The 18,720-nt window shown below is 50.6% G+C and overlaps 2 non-coding genes across 2 annotated transcripts; both read left to right on the top strand.

The window, feature by feature from the left end:
* The first annotated feature begins 330 nt into the window (after positions 1-330).
* Positions 331-403, top strand: TRNAN-GUU (transfer RNA asparagine (anticodon GUU)). Its single transcript has one exon. It is a non-coding gene; the product is annotated as a tRNA-Asn (tRNA).
* A 6,840-nt stretch (positions 404-7,243) lies between these two features.
* TRNAN-GUU (transfer RNA asparagine (anticodon GUU)) lies at positions 7,244-7,316 on the top strand. The gene has a single exon. It is a non-coding gene; the product is annotated as a tRNA-Asn (tRNA).
* Positions 7,317-18,720: the final 11,404 nt, after the last annotated feature.

Raw genomic sequence — 18,720 nt, 5'->3', positions numbered from 1 at the left:
GAGTGTTCTGACCGTGGTGAGAGTGGAGCACGACTACCCTGTGACGCAACTGGCTAGAGCGTTCGGCTGTTAACCAAAAGGTTGGAAGTTCGAGCCCTCCCGAGAGTGGTGTGTCTCTTTTTTTCTTTGCGCTGATAGCTTTGGAGAAATGTTCTGACTGTGGTGAGAGTAGAGCACGACTATCTCCTTGGCGCCATTGGCTAGCGCGAGCGGCTGTTAACCAAAAGGTTGGAGGTTCGAGCCCTCCCGAGAATGGTGAGTCTCTTTTTTCTCTTTGCGCTGATAGATTTGGAGAAATGTTCTGACGGTGGTGAGAGTGGAGCACGACTGTCTCCGTGGCGCAATTGGCTAGCGCGTTTGGCTGTTAACCAAAAGGTTGGAGGTTCGATCCCTCCCATGAGCGATGTGTCTTTTTTTTTCTTTGCGCTGATACCTTTGAAAAATGTTCTGATGGTGGTGAGAGTTTAGCACGAGTACCTCCGTCACGCTATTGGCTAGCGCGTTCGGCTGTTAACTAAAAGGTTGGAGGTTCGAGCCCTCCCGAGAGCGGTGTGTATCTTTTTTTCTTTTCGCTGATAGCTTTGGAGAAATGTTCTGACGGTGGTGAGAGGGGAGCACGACTGTCTCCGTAGCGCAATCTGCTATTGCGTCAGCTGTTAAGTAAAAGGTTGGAGGTTCGAGCCCTCCCGAGAGCGGTGTGTCTCTTTTTTTTTGTTTGCGCTGATATCTTTGGAGAAGTGGTCTGACCGTGGTGAGGGTGGAGCACGACTGTCTCTGTGGCGCAATTGGCTAGCGTGTTTGGCTGTTAACCAAAAGGTTGGAAGCTCGATCCCTCCCATGAGCTGTGCGTCTCTTTTTTTCGTTGCGCTGATACCTTTGAAAAAATGTTCTGATGGTGGTGAGAGTGGAGCACGAGTACCTCCATGACGCTTTGGCTAGCGCGTTCGGCTGTTAACTAAAAGGTAGGAGGTTCAAGCCCTTCCGAGAGCGGTGTGTCTCTTTTTTTTCTTTGCGCTGATAGCTTTGGAGAAATGTTCTGACGGTGGTGAGAGTGGAGCACGACTGTCTCCGTGGCGCAATCTGCTATTGCGTCAGCTGTTAAGCAAGAGGTTGGAGGCTCGAGCAATCCCTAGAGCGGTGTGTCTCTTTTTTTTCTTTGCGCTGATAGCTTTGGAGAAATGTTCTGACGGTAGTGAGAGTGAAGCATGACTGTTTCCGTGGCAGAATCGGCTAGCGCGATCAACTGTTAACCAAAAGGTTGGAGGTTCGAGCCCTTCCGAGAGCGGTCTGTCTCTTTTGTTTGCGCTGATATCTTTGGAGAAGTGTTCTGACCGTGGTGAGAGTGGAGCACGACTGTCTCCGTAGCGCAATTGCCTAGCGCGTTTTGCTGTTAACAAAAAGGTTGGAGGTTCGAAACCTCCCATGAGCAGTGTGTCTCTTTTTTCTTTGCGCCGATACCTTTGGAAAAATGTTCTGATGGTGGTGAGAGTGGAGCACGTGTACCTCCGTGACGCCATTGGCTATCGCGTTCGGCTGTTAACTAAAAGGTTGGAGGTTCAAGCCCTCCCGAGAGCGGTGTGTCTCTTTTTTTCTTTGCGCTGACAGCTTTGGAGAAATGTTCTGACGGTGGTGAGAGTGGAGCACGACTGTTTCCGTGGCAGAATCGGTTAGCGCGATGAACTGTTAACCAAAAGGTTGGAGGTTCAAGTCCTCCCGAGAGCGATGTGTCTCTTTTTTTCTTTGCGCTGATACCTTTGAAAAAATGTTCTGAAGGTGGTGAGAGTGCAGCACGAGTACCTCCATGACGCTATTGGCTAGCGCGTTCGGCTGTTAACTAAAAGGTTGGAGGTTCGAGCCCTCCCGAGAGCGGTGTGTCTCTTTTTTTTCTTTGCGCTGATAGCTTTGGAGAAATGTTCTCACGGTGGTGAGAGTGGAGCACGACTGTCTCCGTAGCGCAATCTGCTATTGCGTCGGCTGTTAAGCAAAAGGATGGAGGTTCGAGCCCTCCCGATAGCGCTGTGTCTCTTTTGTTAGCGCTGATATCTTTGGAGAAGTGTTCTGACCGTGGTGAGGGTGGAGCACGACTGTCTCTGTGGCGCAATTGGCTAGCGTGTTTGGCTGTTAACCAAAAGGTTGGAAGTTCGATCCCTCCCATGAGCGGTGCGTCTCTTTTTTTCGTTGCGCTGATACCTTTGAAAAAAATGTTCTGATGGTGGTGAGAGTGGAGCACGAGTACCTCCGGGACGCTTTGGCTAGCGCGTTTGGCTGTTAACCAAAATGTTGGAGGTTCGAGTCCTCCCGAGAGTGGTGTGTCGCTTTTTTTCTTTGCACTGATATTTTTGGAGAAGTGTTCTGACCGTGGTGAGAGTGGAGCACGTCTGTCTCCGTGGCGCAATTGGGTAGTGCGTTGGGCTGCTAACCATAAGGTTGGAGGTTCGAAACCTCCCATGAGCGTTGTGTCTCTTTTTTTCTTTGCGCTGATAGCTTTGGAGAAATGTTCTGACGGTGGTGAGTGTGGAGCACGACTGTTTCCGTGGCAGAATCGGCTAGCGCGATCAACTGTTAACCAAAAGGTTGGAGGTTCGAGCCCTCCTGAGAGTGGTGTGTCTCTTCCTTTTGTTTGCGCTGATATCTTCGGAGAAGTGTTCTGACCGTGGTGAGAGTGGAGCACGACTACCTCCGTGACGCAACTGGCTAGTGCGTTCGGCTGTTAACCAAAAGGTTGGAGGTTCGAGCCCTCCCGAGAGTGGTGTGTCTCTTTTTTTTCTTTGCGCTGATAGCTTTGGAGAAATGTTCTGACTCTGGTGAAAGTAGAGCACGACTATCTCCTTGGCGCAATTGGGTAGCGCGATCGGCTGTTAATCAAAAGGTTGGAGGTTCGAGCGCTCCCATGAGCAGTGTGCCGCTTTTTTTTCTTGGCACTGATATCTTTGGAGAAGTGTTCTGACTGTGGTGAGAGTGGAGCAGGACTGTCTGCGTGGCGCAATTGGCTAGCACATTGGGCTGTTAACCAAAAGGTTGAAGGTTCGAAACCTCCCTTGAGCGTTGTGTCTCTTTTTTCTTTGCGCTGATACCTTTGGAAAAATGTTCTGAAGGTAGTGAGAGTGGAGCGCGGTTGGGTGCGTGGTGCAATGGCTAGCGCGTTCGGCTGTTAACCAAAAGGTTGGAGGTTCGAATCCTCCTGAGAGTGGTGTGTCTCTTTTTTTCTTTGCTCTGATAGCTTTGGAAAAATGTTCTGACTGTGGTGAGAGTAGAGCACGACTATCTTCTTGGCACCATTGGCTAGCGCGATCGGCTGTTAACCAAAACGTTGGAGGTTCGAGCCCTCCCGAGAGTGGTGAGTCTCTTTTTTTTCTTTGCGCTGATAGCTTTGGAGAAATGTTCTGACGGTGGTGAGAGTGGAGCACGACTGTCTCCGTGGCGCAATTGGCTAGCACGTTTGGCTGTTAACCAAAAGGTTGGAGGTTCGATCCCTCCCATAAGCGGTGTGTCTCTTTTTTCATTTGCGCTGATACCTTTGAAAAATTGTTCTGATGGTGGTGAGAGTGCAGCACGAGTACCTCCGTGACGTTATTGGCTAGCGCGTTCGGCTGTTAACTAAAATTTTGGAGGTTCGAGCCCTCCCGAGAGCGGTGTGTCTCTTTTTTTCTTTGCGCTGATAGCTTTGGAGAAATGTTCTGACGGTGGTGAGAGTGGAGCACGACTGTCTCCGTAGCGCAATCTGCTATTGCGTCGGCTGTTAAGCAAAAGCTTGGAGGTTCAAGCCCTCCCGAGAGCGGTGTGTCTCTTTTTTTTGTTTGCGCTGACATCTTTGGAAAAATGTTCTGATGGTGGCGAGAGTGGAGCACGTGTACCTCCGTGACGCTATTGGCTATCGCGTTCGGCTGTTAACTAAAAGGTTGGAGGTTCAAGCCCTCCCGAGAGCGGTGTGTCTCTTTTTTTCTTTGCGCTGACAGCTTTGGAGAAATGTTCTGACGGTGGTGAGAGTGGAGCACGACTGTTTCCGTGGCAGAATCGGTTAGCGCGATGAACTGTTAACCAAAAGGTTGGAGGTTCAAGTCCTCCTGAGAGCGGTGTGTCTCTTTTTTTTCTTTGCGCTGATAGCTTTGGAGAAACGTTCTGACGGTGGTAAGAGTGGAGCGCGGTTGGGTGCGTGGTGCAATGGCTAGCGCGATCGGCTGTGAACCAAAAGGTTGGATGTTCGAGCCCTCCCATGAGCGGTGTGTCACTTTTTTTCTTCGCACTGATATCTTCGGAGAAGTGTTCTGACCGTGGTGAAAGTGGAGTACGAGTACCTCCGTGACGCTATTGGCTAGCGCGTTCGGCTGTTAACTAAAAGTCTGGAGGTTCAAGCCCTCCTGAGAGTGGTGTGTCTCTTTTTTTTTCTTTGCGCTGATAGCTTTGGAGAAATGTTCTGATGGTAGTGAGAGTGGAGCACGACTGTTTTCGTGGCAGAATCAGCTAGCGCGATCAACTGTTAGCCAAAAGGTTGGAGGTTCGAGCCCTCCCGAGAGCGGCGTGTCTCTTTTTTTGTTTGCGCTGATATCTTTGAAGAAGTGTTCTGACCGTGGTGAGAGTGGAGCACGACTACCTCCGTGACGCAATTGGCTAGCGCGTTCGGCTGTTAACCAAACGGTTGGAGGTTCGAGCCCTCCCGAGAGCGGTGTGTCTCTTTTTTTTTCTTTGCGCTGATAGCTTTGGAGAGATGTTCTGATGGTGGTGAAAGTGGAGCGCGACTGTCTCCTTGGCGCAATCTGCTAGTGCGTCGGCTGTTAAGCAAAAGGTTGGAGGTTCGAGCCCTCCCGAGAGCGGTGTGTCTCTTTCTTTTCTTTGCGCTGATAGCTTTGGAGAAATGTTCTGACGGTGGTGAGAGTGGAGCACGACTGTTTCCGTGGCAGAATCGGCTAGCGCGATCAGCTGTTAAACAAAAGGTTGGAGGTTCGAGCCCTCCTGAGAGCGGTGTGTCTCTTTTTTTCTTTGCGCTGATACCTCTGGAAAAATGTTCTGATGTTGGTGAGAGTGGAGCACGACTACCTCCGTGACTCATTTTGCTAGCGCGTTCGGCTGTTAACCAAAAGGTTGGAGGTTCGAGTCCTCCTGAGAGCGGTGTGTCTCTTTTTTTTCTTTGCGCTGATAGCTTTAGAGAAACGTTCTGACGGTGGTGAGAGTGGAGCGCGGTTGGGTGCGTGGTGCAATGGCTAGCGCGATCGGCTGTTAACCAAAAGGTTGGATGTTCGAGCCCTCCCATGTGCGGTGTGTCACTTTTTTTCTTCGCACTGATATCTTTGGAGAAATGTTCTGACGGTGGTGAGAGTGGAGCACGACTGTCTCCGTGGCGCAATTGGCTAGTGCGTTTGGCTGTTAACCAAAAGGTTGGAGGTTCAATCCCTCCCTTGAGCGGTGTGTTTCTTTTTCTTTGCACTGATACCTTTGAAAAAAATGTTCAGATGGTGGCGAGAGTGGAGCACGTGTACCTCCGTGACGCTATTGGCTAGCGCGTTCGGCTGTTAACCAAAAGGTTGGAGGTTCGAGCCCTCCCGAGAGTGGTGAGTCTCTTTTTTTTCTTTGCGCTGATAGCTTTGGAGAAATGTTCTTACGGTGGTGAGAGTGGACCACGACTGTTTCCGTGGCAGAATCGGCTAGCGCGATGAACTGTTAACCAAAAGGTTGGAGGTTCGAGCCCTCCCGAGAGCGGTGTGTCTCTTTTTTTTCTTTGCGCTGATACCTCTGGAAAAATGTTCTGATGGTGGTGAGAGTGGAGCACGACAACCTCCGTGACGCAATTGGCTAGTGCGTTCGGCTGTTAACCAAAATGTTGGAGGTTCGAGCCCTTCCGAGAGCGGTCTGTCTCTTTTTTTTCTTTGCGCTGATATCTTTGGAGAAGTGTTCTGACCGTGGTGAGAGTGGAGCACGACTATCTCATTGGCACCATTGGCTAGCGCGTTTGGCTGTTAACCAAAAGGTTGGAGGTTCGATCCCTCCCATGAGCGGTATGTCTCTTTTTTTCTTTGCGCTGATACCTTCGAAAAATTGTTCTGAAGGTGGTGAGAGTGCAGCACGAGTACCTCCGTGACGCTATTGGCTAGCGCGTTCGGCTGTTAACTAAAAGGTTGGAGGTTCGAGCCTTCCCGAGAGCGGTGTGTCTCTTTTTTTTTCTTTGCGCTGATAGCTTTGTAAAAATGTTCTCACGGTGGTGAGAGTGGAGCACGACTGTCTCCGTAGCGCAATCTGCTATTGTGTCGGCTGTCAAGCAAAAGGATGGAGGTTCGAGCCCTCCCGAGAGCGCTGTGTCTCTTTTTTTGTTTGCACTGATATCTTTGGAGAAGTGTTCTGACCGTGGTGAGAGTGGAGCACGACTGTCTCCGTGGTGCAATTTGCTAGCGCGTTCGGCTGTTAAGCAAAAGGTTGGATGTTCGAGCCCACCCCAGAGCGGTGTGTCGCTTTTTTTTCTTTGCACTGATATCTTTGGAGAAATGTTCTGAAGGTGGTGAGAGTGGAGCACGACTGTTTCCGTGGCAGAATCGGCTAGCGCGATCAACTGTTAACCAAAAGGTTGGAGGTTCGAGCCGTCCTGACAGCGGTGAGTCTCTTTTTTTCTTTGCGCTGATAGCTTTGGAGAAATGTTCTGACGGTGGTGAGAGTGGAGCACGACTGTCTCCGTGGCGCAATCTGCTAGTGCGTCGGCTGTTAAGCAAAAGGTTGGAGGTTCGAGCCCTCCCGAGAGCGGTGTGTCTCTTTTTTTTCTTTGCGCTGATAGCTTTGGAGAAATGTTGTGACGGTGGTGAGTGTGGAGCACGACTGTTTCCGTGGCAGAATCGGCTAGCGCGATCAACTGTTAACCAAAAGGTTGGAGGTTCGAGCCCTCCTGAGAGTGGTGTGTCTCTTCCTTTTGTTTGCGCTGATATCTTTGGAGGAGTGTTCTGACCGTGGTGAGAGTGGAGCACGACTACCCTGTGACGCAACTGGCTAGAGCGTTCGGCTGTTAACCAAAAGGTTGGAAGTTCGAGCCCTCCCGAGAGTGGTGTGTCTCTTTTTTTCTTTGCGCTGATAGCTTTGGAGAAATGTTCTGACTGTGGTGAGAGTAGAGCACGACTATCTCCTTGGCGCCATTGGCTAGCGCGAGCGGCTGTTAACCAAAAGGTTGGAGGTTCGAGCCCTCCCGAGAATGGTGAGTCTCTTTTTTCTCTTTGCGCTGATAGATTTGGAGAAATGTTCTGACGGTGGTGAGAGTGGAGCACGACTGTCTCCGTGGCGCAATTGGCTAGCGCGTTTGGCTGTTAACCAAAAGGTTGGAGGTTCGATCCCTCCCATGAGCGATGTGTCTTTTTTTTTCTTTGCGCTGATACCTTTGAAAAATGTTCTGATGGTGGTGAGAGTTCAGCACGAGTACCTCCGTCACGCTATTGGCTAGCGCGTTCGGCTGTTAACTAAAAGGTTGGAGGTTCGAGCCCTCCCGAGAGCGGTGTGTATCTTTTTTTCTTTTCGCTGATAGCTTTGGAGAAATGTTCTGACGGTGGTGAGAGGGGAGCACGACTGTCTCCGTAGCGCAATCTGCTATTGCGTCAGCTGTTAAGTAAAAGGTTGGAGGTTCGAGCCCTCCCGAGAGCGGTGTGTCTCTTTTTTTTTGTTTGCGCTGATATCTTTGGAGAAGTGGTCTGACCGTGGTGAGGGTGGAGCACGACTGTCTCTGTGGCGCAATTGGCTAGCGTGTTTGGCTGTTAACCAAAAGGTTGGAAGCTCGATCCCTCCCATGAGCTGTGCGTCTCTTTTTTTCGTTGCGCTGATACCTTTGAAAAAATGTTCTGATGGTGGTGAGAGTGGAGCACGAGTACCTCCATGACGCTTTGGCTAGCGCGTTCGGCTGTTAACTAAAAGGTAGGAGGTTCAAGCCCTTCCGAGAGCGGTGTGTCTCTTTTTTTTCTTTGCGCTGATAGCTTTGGAGAAATGTTCTGACGGTGGTGAGAGTGGAGCACGACTGTCTCCGTGGCGCAATCTGCTATTGCGTCAGCTGTTAAGCAAGAGGTTGGAGGCTCGAGCAATCCCTAGAGCGGTGTGTCTCTTTTTTTTCTTTGCGCTGATAGCTTTGGAGAAATGTTCTGACGGTAGTGAGAGTGAAGCATGACTGTTTCCGTGGCAGAATCGGCTAGCGCGATCAACTGTTAACCAAAAGGTTGGAGGTTCGAGCCCTTCCGAGAGCGGTCTGTCTCTTTTGTTTGCGCTGATATCTTTGGAGAAGTGTTCTGACCGTGGTGAGAGTGGAGCACGACTGTCTCCGTAGCGCAATTGCCTAGCGCGTTTTGCTGTTAACAAAAAGGTTGGAGGTTCGAAACCTCCCATGAGCAGTGTGTCTCTTTTTTCTTTGCGCCGATACCTTTGGAAAAATGTTCTGATGGTGGTGAGAGTGGAGCACGTGTACCTCCGTGACGCCATTGGCTATCGCGTTCGGCTGTTAACTAAAAGGTTGGAGGTTCAAGCCCTCCCGAGAGCGGTGTGTCTCTTTTTTTCTTTGCGCTGACAGCTTTGGAGAAATGTTCTGACGGTGGTGAGAGTGGAGCACGACTGTTTCCGTGGCAGAATCGGTTAGCGCGATGAACTGTTAACCAAAAGGTTGGAGGTTCAAGTCCTCCCGAGAGCGATGTGTCTCTTTTTTTCTTTGCGCTGATACCTTTGAAAAAATGTTCTGAAGGTGGTGAGAGTGCAGCACGAGTACCTCCATGACGCTATTGGCTAGCGCGTTCGGCTGTTAACTAAAAGGTTGGAGGTTCGAGCCCTCCCGAGAGCGGTGTGTCTCTTTTTTTCTTTGCGCTGATAGCTTTGGAGAAATGTTCTCACGGTGGTGAGAGTGGAGCACGACTGTCTCCGTAGCGCAATCTGCTATTGCGTCGGCTGTTAAGCAAAAGGATGGAGGTTCGAGCCCTCCCGATAGCGCTGTGTCTCTTTTGTTAGCGCTGATATCTTTGGAGAAGTGTTCTGACCGTGGTGAGGGTGGAGCACGACTGTCTCTGTGGCGCAATTGGCTAGCGTGTTTGGCTGTTAACCAAAAGGTTGGAAGTTCGATCCCTCCCATGAGCGGTGCGTCTCTTTTTTTCGTTGCGCTGATACCTTTGAAAAAAATGTTCTGATGGTGGTGAGAGTGGAGCACGAGTACCTCCGGGACGCTTTGGCTAGCGCGTTTGGCTGTTAACCAAAATGTTGGAGGTTCGAGTCCTCCCGAGAGTGGTGTGTCGCTTTTTTTCTTTGCACTGATATTTTTGGAGAAGTGTTCTGACCGTGGTGAGAGTGGAGCACGTCTGTCTCCGTGGCGCAATTGGGTAGTGCGTTGGGCTGCTAACCATAAGGTTGGAGGTTCGAAACCTCCCATGAGCGTTGTGTCTCTTTTTTTCTTTGCGCTGATAGCTTTGGAGAAATGTTCTGACGGTGGTGAGTGTGGAGCACGACTGTTTCCGTGGCAGAATCGGCTAGCGCGATCAACTGTTAACCAAAAGGTTGGAGGTTCGAGCCCTCCTGAGAGTGGTGTGTCTCTTCCTTTTGTTTGCGCTGATATCTTCGGAGAAGTGTTCTGACCGTGGTGAGAGTGGAGCACGACTACCTCCGTGACGCAACTGGCTAGTGCGTTCGGCTGTTAACCAAAAGGTTGGAGGTTCGAGCCCTCCCGAGAGTGGTGTGTCTCTTTTTTTTCTTTGCGCTGATAGCTTTGGAGAAATGTTCTGACTCTGGTGAAAGTAGAGCACGACTATCTCCTTGGCGCAATTGGGTAGCGCGATCGGCTGTTAATCAAAAGGTTGGAGGTTCGAGCGCTCCCATGAGCAGTGTGCCGCTTTTTTTTCTTGGCACTGATATCTTTGGAGAAGTGTTCTGACTGTGGTGAGAGTGGAGCAGGACTGTCTGCGTGGCGCAATTGGCTAGCACATTGGGCTGTTAACCAAAAGGTTGAAGGTTCGAAACCTCCCTTGAGCGTTGTGTCTCTTTTTTCTTTGCGCTGATACCTTTGGAAAAATGTTCTGAAGGTAGTGAGAGTGGAGCGCGGTTGGGTGCGTGGTGCAATGGCTAGCGCGTTCGGCTGTTAACCAAAAGGTTGGAGGTTCGAATCCTCCTGAGAGTGGTGTGTCTCTTTTTTTCTTTGCTCTGATAGCTTTGGAAAAATGTTCTGACTGTGGTGAGAGTAGAGCACGACTATCTTCTTGGCACCATTGGCTAGCGCGATCGGCTGTTAACCAAAACGTTGGAGGTTCGAGCCCTCCCGAGAGTGGTGAGTCTCTTTTTTTTCTTTGCGCTGATAGCTTTGGAGAAATGTTCTGACGGTGGTGAGAGTGGAGCACGACTGTCTCCGTGGCGCAATTGGCTAGCACGTTTGGCTGTTAACCAAAAGGTTGGAGGTTCGATCCCTCCCATAAGCGGTGTGTCTCTTTTTTTCTTTGCGCTGATACCTTTGAAAAATTGTTCTGATGGTGGTGAGAGTGCAGCACGAGTACCTCCGTGACGTTATTGGCTAGCGCGTTCGGCTGTTAACTAAAATTTTGGAGGTTCGAGCCCTCCCGAGAGCGGTGTGTCTCTTTTTTTCTTTGCGCTGATAGCTTTGGAGAAATGTTCTGACGGTGGTGAGAGTGGAGCACGACTGTCTCCGTAGCGCAATCTGCTATTGCGTCGGCTGTTAAGCAAAAGCTTGGAGGTTCAAGCCCTCCCGAGAGCGGTGTGTCTCTTTTTTTTGTTTGCGCTGACATCTTTGGAAAAATGTTCTGATGGTGGCGAGAGTGGAGCACGTGTACCTCCGTGACGCTATTGGCTATCGCGTTCGGCTGTTAACTAAAAGGTTGGAGGTTCAAGCCCTCCCGAGAGCGGTGTGTCTCTTTTTTTCTTTGCGCTGACAGCTTTGGAGAAATGTTCTGACGGAGGTGAGAGTGGAGCACGACTGTTTCCGTGGCAGAATCGGTTAGCGCGATGAACTGTTAACCAAAAGGTTGGAGGTTCAAGTCCTCCTGAGAGCGGTGTGTCTCTTTTTTTTCTTTGCGCTGATAGCTTTGGAGAAACGTTCTGACGGTGGTAAGAGTGGAGCGCGGTTGGGTGCGTGGTGCAATGGCTAGCGCGATCGGCTGTGAACCAAAAGGTTGGATGTTCGAGCCCTCCCATGAGCGGTGTGTCACTTTTTTTCTTCGCACTGATATCTTCGGAGAAGTGTTCTGACCGTGGTGAAAGTGGAGTACGAGTACCTCCGTGACGCTATTGGCTAGCGCGTTCGGCTGTTAACTAAAAGTCTGGAGGTTCAAGCCCTCCTGAGAGTGGTGTGTCTCTTTTTTTTTCTTTGCGCTGATAGCTTTGGAGAAATGTTCTGATGGTAGTGAGAGTGGAGCACGACTGTTTTCGTGGCAGAATCAGCTAGCGCGATCAACTGTTAGCCAAAAGGTTGGAGGTTCGAGCCCTCCCGAGAGCGGCGTGTCTCTTTTTTTGTTTGCGCTGATATCTTTGAAGAAGTGTTCTGACCGTGGTGAGAGTGGAGCACGACTACCTCCGTGACGCAATTGGCTAGCGCGTTCGGCTGTTAACCAAACGGTTGGAGGTTCGAGCCCTCCCGAGAGCGGTGTGTCTCTTTTTTTTTCTTTGCGCTGATAGCTTTGGAGAAATGTTCTGATGGTGGTGAAAGTGGAGCGCGACTGTCTCCTTGGCGCAATCTGCTAGTGCGTCGGCTGTTAAGCAAAAGGTTGGAGGTTCGAGCCCTCCCGAGAGCGGTGTGTCTCTTTCTTTTCTTTGCGCTGATAGCTTTGGAGAAATGTTCTGACGGTGGTGAGAGTGGAGCACGACTGTTTCCGTGGCAGAATCGGCTAGCGCGATCAGCTGTTAAACAAAAGGTTGGAGGTTCGAGCCCTCCTGAGAGCGGTGTGTCTCTTTTTTTCTTTGCGCTGATACCTCTGGAAAAATGTTCTGATGTTGGTGAGAGTGGAGCACGACTACCTCCGTGACTCATTTTGCTAGCGCGTTCGGCTGTTAACCAAAAGGTTGGAGGTTCGAGTCCTCCTGAGAGCGGTGTGTCTCTTTTTTTTCTTTGCGCTGATAGCTTTAGAGAAACGTTCTGACGGTGGTGAGAGTGGAGCGCGGTTGGGTGCGTGGTGCAATGGCTAGCGCGGTCGGCTGTTAACCAAAAGGTTGGATGTTCGAGCCCTCCCATGAGTGGTGTGTCGCTTTTTTTTTCTTTGCACTGATATCTTTGGAGAAATGTTCTGACGGTGGTGAGAGTAGAGCACGACTATCTCCTTGGCGCAATTGGCTAGTGCGATCGGCTGTTAACCGAAAGGTTGGAGGTTCCAGCCCTCCCGTGAGCGGTGTGCCTCTTTTTTTGTTTGCGCTGATATCTTTGGAGAAGTGTTCTGACGGTGTTGAGAGTGGAGCACAACTGTTTCCGTTGCAGAATCGGCTAGCGCGATCAACTGTTAACCAAAAGGTTGGAGGTTCGAGCCCTCCTGAGAGCGGTGTGTCTCGTTTTTTTTCTTTGCGCTGATACCTCTGGAAAAATGTTGTGATGGTGGTGAGAGTGGAGCACGACTACCTCCGTGACGCAATTGGCTAGCGCGTTCGGCTGTTAACCAAAAGGTTTGAGGTTCGAGTCCTCCTGAGAGCGGTGTGTCTCTTTTTTTTCTTTGCGCTGATAGCTTTAGAGAAACGTTCTGACGGTGGTGAGAGTAGAGCGCGGTTGGGTGCGTTGTGCAATGGCTAGCGCGATCGGCTGTTAACCAAAAGGTTGGATGTTCGAGCCCTCCCATGAGCGGTGTGTCGCTTTTTTTTCTTTGCACTGATATGTTTTGAGAAATGTTCTGACGGTGGTGAGAGTGGAGCACGACTGTCTCTGTGGCGCAATCTGCTAGTGCGTCGGCTGGTAAGCAAAAGGTTGGAGGTTCGAGCCATCCAGAGAGCGGTGTGTTTCTTTTTTCTTTGCGCCGATAGCTTTGGAGAAATTTTCTTAAGGTGGGGTGAGTGGAGCACGACTATCTCCTTGACACAATTAGGTAGCACGATCGGCTGTTAATCAAAAGGTTGGAGGTTCGAGCCCTCCCATGAGCAGTGTGTCGCTTTTTTTTTCTTGGCACTGATATTTTTGGAGAAGTGTGTGACTGTGGTGAGAGTGGAGCACGACTGTCTCCGTGGCGCAATTGGCTAGCGCATTGGGCTGTTAACCAAAAGGTTGGAGGTTCGAAACCTCCCTTGAGCGGTGTGTCTCTTTTTTCTTTGCGCTGATACCTTTGGAAAATTGTTCTGAAGGTGGTGAGAGGGGAGCGTGGTTGGGTGCGTGGTGCAATGGCTAGCGCGATCGGCTGTTAACCAATAGGTTGGAGGTTGGAGCCCTCCCATGAGCGGTGTGTCTCTTTTTTTTCTTTGCGCTGATAGCTTTGGAGAAATGTTCTGATGGTGCTGAGAGTGGAGAGCGACTGTCTCTGTGGCGCAATCTGCTAGTTCGTCGGCTGTTAAACAAATGGTTGGAGGTTCGTGCCCTCCAGAGAGCGGTGTGTCTCTTTTTTTTCTTTGCGCTGATAGCTTTGGAGAAGTGTTGTGATGGTGGTGAGTGTGGAGCACGACTGTTTCCGTGGCAAAATCGGCTAGCGCGATCAACTGTTAACCAAAAGGTTGGAGATTCGAGCCCTCCCGAGAGCGGTGTGTCTCTTTCTTTTTCTTTGCGCTGATACCTTTGGAAAAATGTTCTGATGGTGGTGAGAGGGGAGCACGACTACCTCCGTGACGCAATTGGCTAGCGCGTTCGGCTGTTAACCAAAAGGTTTGAGGTTCGAGTCCTCCCGAGAGCGGTGTGTCTCTTTTTTTCTTTGCGCTGATAGCTTTGGAGAAATGTTCTGACTGTGGTGAGAGTAGAGCACGACTATCTCCTTGGAGCAATTGGCTACAGCAATCGGCTATTAACCAAAAGGTTGGAGGTTCGAGCCCTCCCATAAGCAGTGTGTCGGTTTTTTTTCTTGGCACTGATATCTTTGGAGAAGTGTTCTGACCGTGGTGAGAGTGGAGCACGACTGTCTCCGTTGCGCATTTGGCTAGCGCGTTGTGCTGCTAACCAAAAGGTTGGAGGTTCGAAAACTCCCATGAGCGGTGTTTCTCTTTTTTTCTTTGCGCTGACACCTTTGGAAAAATGTTCTGAAGGTGGTGAGAGTGGAGCACGACTATCGCCTCGGCGCAATAGGCTAGCGCGATCGGCTAATAACCAAAAGGTTGGAGGTTCGAGCCCTCCCATGAGCTGTGTGTCTCTTTTTTTTTTGTTTGCGCTGATATCTTTGGAGAAGTGTTCCTACCGTGGTGAGAGTGGAGCACGACTGTCTCCGTGGCGCAATTGGCTAGCGCGTTTGGCTGTTAACCAAAAGGTTGGAGGTTCGATCCCTCCAATGAGCGGTGTGTCTCTTTTTTTCTTTGCGCTGAAAGCTTTGGAGAAATGTTCTGACGGTGGTGAGACTAGAGCACGACTGTCTCCGTAGCGCAATCTGCTATTGCGTCGGCTGTTAAGCGAAAGGTTGGAGGTTCGAGCCCTCCCGAGAGTGGTGTGTCTTTTTTTTTCTTTGCGCTGATAGCTTTGAAGAAATGTTCTGATGGTAGTGAGAGTGGAGCACGACTGTTTTTGTGGCAGAATCGGCTAGCGCAATCAACTGTTAGCCTAAGGGTTGGAGGTTCGAGCCCTCTCGAGAGCGGTGTGTCTCTTTTTTTTGTTTGCGCTGATATCTTTGGAGAAGTGTTCTGACCGTAGTGAGAGTGGAGCATGACTACCTCCGTGACGCGATTGGCTAGCTCGTTCGGCTGTTAAGCGAAAGGTTGGAGGTTCGAGCCCTCCCGAGAGCGGTGTGTCTATGTTTTTTCTTTGCGCTGATAGCTTTGGAGAAATGTTCTGACAGTGGTGAGAGTGGAGCACGACTACCTCCGTGACGCAATTGGCTAGCGCGTTCGGCTGTTAACCAAAAGATTGGAGGTTCGAGTCCCCCTGAGAGCGGTGTGTCTTTTTTTCTTTGCGCTGATAGCTTTGGAGAAATGTTCTGACGGTGGTGAGAGTGGAGCGCGGTTGGGTGCGTTGTGCAATGGCTAGCGCGATCGGCTGTTAACCAAAAGGTTGGATGTTCGAGCCCTCCCGTGAGCCGTGTGTCGCTTTTTTTCTTTGCACTGATATCTTTGGAGAAGTGTTTTGACCATGGTGAGAGTGGAGCACGACTGTCTCCGTGGTGCAATTGGCTAGCGCGTTCGGCTGTTAACCAAAAGATGGGAGGTTTGAGCCCTCCTGAGAGCGGTGTGTCTCTTTTTTTTTCTTTGCGCTGATAGCTTTGGAGAAATGTTCTGACGGTGGTGAGAGTGGAGTACGACTGTCTCTGTGGCGCAATCTGCTAGTGCGTCGGCTGTTAAGCAAAAGGTTGGATGATCGAGCCCTCCCATGAGCGGTGTGTTGCTTTTTTTTTCTTTGCACTGATATCTTTGGAGACATGTTCTGACGGTGGTGAGAGTAGAGCACGACTGTCTCCGTGGTGCAATTGGCTAGCGCGATCGGCTGTTAGCCGAAAGGTTGGAGGTTCAAGCCCTCCCATGAGCGGTGTGTCTCTTTTTTTCTTTGCGCTGATAGCTTTGGAGAAATGTTCTGATGGTGGTGAGAGTGGAGCACGACTGTCTCTGTGGCGCAATCTGCTAGTGCGTCGGCTGTTAGCGAAAGGTTGGAGGTTCGAGCCCTCCAGAGAGCGGTGTGTCTCTTTTTTTTGCGCTGATAGCTTTGGAGAAATTTTCTGAATGTGGTGAGAGTGCAGCACGACGGTTTCCTTGGCAGAATCGGCTAGCGCGATCAACTGTTAACGAAAAGGTTGGAGGTTCGAGCCCTCCTGAGCGTGGTGTGTCTCTTCCTTTTGTTTGCGCTGATATCTTTGGAGAAGTGTTCTGACCGTGGTGAGAGTGGAGCACGACTACCTCCGTTACGCAATTGGCTAGCGCGTTCTGCTGTTAACCAAAAGGTTGGATGTTCGAGCCCTCCCGGGAGCGGTTTGTCTCTTTTTTTTCTTTGCGCTGATAGCTTTGGAGAGATGTTCTGATGGTGGTGAAAGTGGAGCACGACTGTCTCCTTGGCGCAAATTGCTAGTGCGTCGGCTGTTAAGCAAATTGTTGGAGGTTCGAGCCCCCCCGAGAGCGGTGTGTCTCTTTCTTTTCTTTGCGCTGATAGCTTTGGAGAAATGTTCGGACGGTGGTGATAGTGGAGCACGACTGTTTCCGTGGCAGAATCGGCTAGCTCGACCAACTGTTAACCAAAAGGTTGGAGGTTCGAGCCCTCCTGAGAGCGGTGTGTTTTTTTTTTCTTTGCGCTGATACCTCTGGAAAAATGTTCTGATGGTGGTGAGAGTGCAGCACGACTACCTCCGTGACGCAATCTGCTAGTGCGTCGGCTGTTAAGCAAAAAGTTGGGGGTTCGAATCCTCCAGAGAGCGGTGTGTCTTTTTTTTCTTTGCGCTGATAGCTTTGGAGAAATTTTCTGAAGGTGGTGAGGTGGAACACGACTATCTCCTTGGCGCAATTGGGTAGCGCGATCGGCTGTTAATCAAAAGGTTGGAGGTTCGACCCCTCCCGTGAGCAGTGTGTCGCTTTTTTTCTTGGCACTGATATCTTTGGAGAAGTGGTCTGACTGTGGTGAGAGTGGAGCACGACTGTCTCCGTGGCGCAGTTGGCTAGCGCATTGGGCTGTTAACCAAAAGGTTGGAGGTTCGAAACCTCCCTTGAGCGGTGTGTCTCTTTTTTCATTGAGCTGATACCTTTGGAAAAATGTTCTGAAGGTGGTGATAGGGGAGCACGACTACCTCCGTGAGGTAATTGGCTAGCGCGTTCGGCTGTTAACCAAAAGGTTGTATGTTGGAGCCCTCCCGAGAGCGGTGTGTCTCTTTTTTTTCTTTGCGCTGATAGCTTTGGAGAAACGTTCTGACGGTGGTGAGAGTGGAGCGCGGTTGGGTGCGTGGTGCAATGGCTAGCGCGATCGGCTGTTAACCAAAAGGTTGGAGGTTCGAGCCCTCCCATGAGCGGTGTGTCTCTTTTTTTTCTTTGCGCTGATAGCTTTGGAGAAATGTTCTGACGGTGGTGAGAGTGGAGCTCGACTGTCTCTGTGGCGCAATCTGCTAGGGCGTCGGCTGTTAAGCAAAAGGTTGGAGGTTCGTGCCCTCCAGAGAGCGGTGTGTCTCTTTTTTTCTTTGCGCTGATAGCTTTGGAGAAATGTTGTGACGGTGGCGAGTGTGGAGCACGACTGTTTCCGTGGCAGAATCGCTAGCGCGATCAACTGTTAACCAAAAGGTTGGAGGTTCAAGCCCTTCCGAGAGCGGTGTGTCTCTTTTTTTTCCGCTGATAGCTTTGGAGAAATGTTCTGATGGTGGTGAAAGTGGAGAACGACTGTCTCCGTGGCGCAATCTGCTAGTGCGTCGGCTGTTAAGCAAAAGGTTTGAGGTTCGAGCCCTCCCGAGAGCGGTGTGTCTCTTTTTTTTCTTTGCGCTGATAGCTTTGGAGAAATGTTGTGACGGTGGCGAGTGTGGAGCACGACTGTTTCCGTGGCAGAATCGCTAGCGCGATCAACTGTTAACCAAAAGGTTGGAGGTTCGAGCCCTCCCGAGAGCGGTGTGTGTCTTTGTTTTTCTTTGCGCTGATACCTTTGGAAAAATGTTCTGATGGTGGTGAGAGTGGAGCAGGACTGTCTCCGTGGCGCAATTTGCTAGCGCGTTTGGCTGTTAACCAAAAGGTTGGGGGTTCGATCCCTCCCATGAGCGGTGTGTCTCTTTTTTTCTTTGCGCTGATAGCTTTGGAGAAATGTTCTGACGGTGGTGAGAGTGGAGCACGACTGTCTCCGTAGCGCAATCTGCTATTGCGTCGGCTGTTAAGCACAAGGTTGGAGGTTCGAGCCCTCCCGAGAGCGGTGTGTCTCTTTTTTTTCTTTGCGCTGATAGCTTTGGAGAAATGTTCTGACAGTGGTGAGAGTGGAGCACGACTACCTCCGTGACGCAATTGGCTAGCGCGTTCGGCTGTTAACCGAAAGGTTGGAGGTTCGAGTCCCCCTGAGAGCGGTGTGTCTTTTTTTCTTTGCGCTGATAGCTTTGGAGAAATGTTCTGACGGTGGTGAGAGTGGAGCGCGGTTGGGTGCGTTGTGCAATGGCTAGCGCGATCGGCTGTTAACCAAAAGGTTGGATGTTCGAGCCCTCCCGTGAGCCGTGTGTCGCTTTTTTTCATTGCACTGATATCTTTGGAGAAGTGTTTTGACCATGGTGAGAGTGGAGCACGACTGTCTCCGTGGTGCAATTGGCTAGCGCGTTCGGCTGTTAACCAAAAATGGGAGGTTTGAGCCCTCCTGAGAGCGGTGTGTCTCTTTTTTTTTCTTTGCGCTGATAGCTTTGGAGAAATGTTCTGACGGTGGTGAGAGTGGAGTACGACTGTCTCTGTGGCGCAATCTGCTAGTGCGTCGGCTGTTAAGCAAAAGGTTGGATTATCGAGCCCTCCCATGAGCGGTGTGTTGCTTTTTTTTCTTTGCACTGATATCTTTGGAGACATGTTCTGACGGTGGTGAGAGTAGAGCACGACTATCTCCTTGGAGCGATTGGCTAGCGCGATCGGCTGTTAGCCGAAAGGTTGGAGGTTCAAGCCCTCCCATGAGCGGTGTGTCTCTTTTTTTCTTTGCGCTGATAGCTTTGGAGAAATGTTCTGATGGTGGTGAGAGTGGAGCACGACTGTCTCTGTGGCGCAATC

Source organism: Rhipicephalus microplus, unplaced genomic scaffold (genome assembly GCF_043290135.1).
Source record: "Rhipicephalus microplus isolate Deutch F79 unplaced genomic scaffold, USDA_Rmic scaffold_17, whole genome shotgun sequence".
Classification (NCBI taxonomy): Eukaryota; Metazoa; Arthropoda; class Arachnida; order Ixodida; family Ixodidae; genus Rhipicephalus; species Rhipicephalus microplus.
The sequence above is the reverse complement of the archived record's forward strand: the minus strand, read 5'-3'. Positions and strand labels throughout refer to the sequence as shown.